The sequence below is a fragment of the Bos grunniens genome, chromosome 12, assembly GCF_055505025.1.
Source record: "Bos grunniens cultivar Pamir isolate PY7600 chromosome 12, Bosgru_T2T1.0, whole genome shotgun sequence".
Taxonomy (NCBI): Eukaryota; Metazoa; Chordata; class Mammalia; order Artiodactyla; family Bovidae; genus Bos; species Bos grunniens.
The window spans coordinates 15762795-15765610 of NC_141176.1; the positions used below are offsets into that span (position 1 = coordinate 15762795).

The 2816-nt window shown below is 45.3% G+C and overlaps 1 long non-coding RNA gene across 1 annotated transcript; it reads right to left on the reverse strand.

Moving 5' to 3' along the window:
* Positions 1-356: 356 nt before the first annotated feature.
* LOC147361411 (uncharacterized) lies at positions 357-1748 on the reverse strand. The gene is made up of 2 exons (XR_015137875.1): positions 1222-1748; positions 357-818 (listed from the first exon to the last, which is right to left on the reverse strand). It is a non-coding gene; the product is annotated as an uncharacterized LOC147361411 (long non-coding RNA).
* Positions 1749-2816: the final 1068 nt, after the last annotated feature.

Consider the following 2816-nt stretch of genomic DNA (forward strand, 5'->3'; position numbering starts at 1 on the left):
ATACTAAAAAAAAAAAAGCACAGGCTGAAAGACCCCACATATTGTCCATACTTTCACACAGCCCCTTGCCTCTAGGAAGGGATGTGTGAAAAACGTTCCAAAATGATATCCAGTTTTGCCACTTTAATCATCCCATAAAAACTTATTAGCAGGTCATGTCAGTGCCTGATAACCTGGTGGAAATTCCTTGTTTTTCCTGTCATAAACTCTTCTTTCTGCAGCAGTCTAAGCCTGGATCTTCTTTGATCTCAGATTCTCAGAAGGGAGAGGATGATAGTATTGGTTGCTTGGATATCTTTAGCATCAGCCAACTAGGTGTTCCTTCTCCGTGTAGACAAAAGCACAATCAGTCGATCTAAGAAAGAATTGGAAAGTTTTATTCAAGCCAAATTTGAGGATTATAATCCAGGAAGAGATTCTCAGAAAGCTCCAAGAACCGTCCTGCTCATTAGAAGTCAAGATGCAGTTCACATAAGCTTTTTGAGACCGAGGACCGTGCGTCAAAGCGACGCATTATTGACAGTTTACACGATCCGGATCTAATCGCCATCGAGGTGGGTCATGTGACTCCTTGGAAGATCAGGAAGGAATGTTATCTTTTAAGGCATTGTCTTAAAAGATAAAAGATGCTAGGAGAACACTGTTCGTTGCAGTTGAGCAGGTATTTCTGTGGATGGTAGAGGTTTGGTCCAGGCACAAGGCAGATACACGGTGCACAGCAGGGGGAAGAGAGGGGCCAAAGGGCAGAGAAGATCTTTTCTGTTTCAATTTTTCTCGTCTTGCCATAGAATATGCATTTTATTTCACATCCTAATATCCTGTCAAAGAAAAAATTAGTCAGTCTAAAAAAAAAATGGAAATTCATTTCACTAAAGCCAAACTGAGGATTAGGACAAGGAAACAACCTCTCAGAAAGTTCTGAGGACTGTTCTGCCTGTTAGAGGTCAAGTTATACAAATTTTTGAGACAGAGGGCTGTACGCGTTATAGACCATTTACACAATCCAGATTGCACTACAGAGCGAGTACTGGGTCAGGGGTCCTCGTGGCCTCTTACAAGACTAAGAAAGAAGGTTATCCCCTAAGAAGTTGTGACTTTTGTTGAGATTAAGGAAGGTTATCCTCCGAGGAGGTCTGGTTAACGTAAATGCACACACGCATAAAAGGAGAGGGAGGAGGCCCGAACAGGCAGAGAACAGTTTTATGCTTAAATTCTTCTCACCTTGCCATGAAATACGAATCTTACTCCATCAGTTCTTGGACACATTTTCCACCCTCCACTCCACGGCCAGGCATCTGCGGGAAGGGCTGTGACCTGGCATTTCCAGCCCCAGGTACAACAGCACAGCCTTTCAGGCACATTTCCAGCATTTCCTCCAGAAACAGACCAAAAGCGAAGGCATCACCCTACAAGACTAAAACCAGCTTTGCATTTTTAATGTTCTGTTTTGGAAATAAGAAGAACATGAACACACAGAGGGAAGATTCATACAGTACAGGAAGATGCTAGGCTCACCAACCCCTTCCCTTTGGTGGCACCATGTAGCTTGTGAGATCTTAGATCCCCCACCAGGGATCAAACCCACACCCAAGGCAGTGAAAGTACCGAGTCCTGACCACTGGAATCCCCAGCTCACCCATTTTAGATTTTTTTTTTTTTGCCTCACCACGCAGCAGGTGGAACTTCCCTGACCAGGGATCGAACATTTACCCCTTGCAGTGAAAGCTCAGAGTCGTAACCACTGGACCTAAGCACCAGACTTTCAGGGAAGTCCCAGCTCACCCATTTTAAAGTGACATCTAACAACTTGTTAACGCTGAACGAGAATCTTAGAGTGGCTCAGACAAGCTTGAATAAAGACTCAGTGGCCTAAGGGCTCAGGAAGAATAGATGTATAGAAGATGGGAAGACCTAACCAGTCCATTCTAAAGGAGATCAGTCCTGGGTGTTCTTTGGAAGGACTGATGCTGAGGCTGAAGCTCCAATACTTTGGCCACCTCACGCGAAGAGTTGACTCATTGGAAAAGACTCTGATGCTGGGAGGGACTGGGGGCAGGAGGAGAAGGGAACGACAGAGGATGAGATGGCTGGATGGCATCACCGACTCGATGGACGTGAGTCTGAGTGAACTCCGGGAGTTGGTGATGGACAGGGAGGCCTGGCGTGCTGCGATTCATGGGGTCGAAAAGAGTCGGACACGACTGAGCGACTGAACTGAACTGAATCATCTCATCTTGGACTGCTGCTCTGTGGCTTTGGGGGTCTGGGCCAGTACTGGAGTCAGGACTCAGGGCTCCCCGTCCAGGGTTTAGTCCACAGGCCTGTGTTGTCAGCCGTCTCTCAAACTGCTGAATGCATGATGGCAAGGAGATTTTGAGTGAAAATAAGTTTTGAGGACAGTAGTAGGTAATGCCCATGAGCTAAAACATATTTTTGAAACATTTTATCAAGGCTGTGTAAAAGAGAATGTGGGGACTTCCCTGGCGGTCCAGTGGTTAAGACTTCACCTTCCAGTTCAGGGGTTGCAGGTTCAATCCCTGGCCCAGGAGCTAGAATCCCAGGTGCCTTGTGACCAAAAAAAAAAACAAAACCACAAAACATAAAACAGAAGCAATATTGTAACAAACTCAATAAAGACTAAAAATAAAAAAAAAATTTTTTAAGAGAATGTGAACAGGCATCCCATATTTTGCACCTGATTCACAGTAGAGACCGGTGTATAAGAATTTCCTGGGACCTCCCAAGTGGTCGAGTGGTTAGGACTCCTTGCTTTAACTGCGAAGGGCACACATTCAATCCCTGGTTGGGCCATTTGG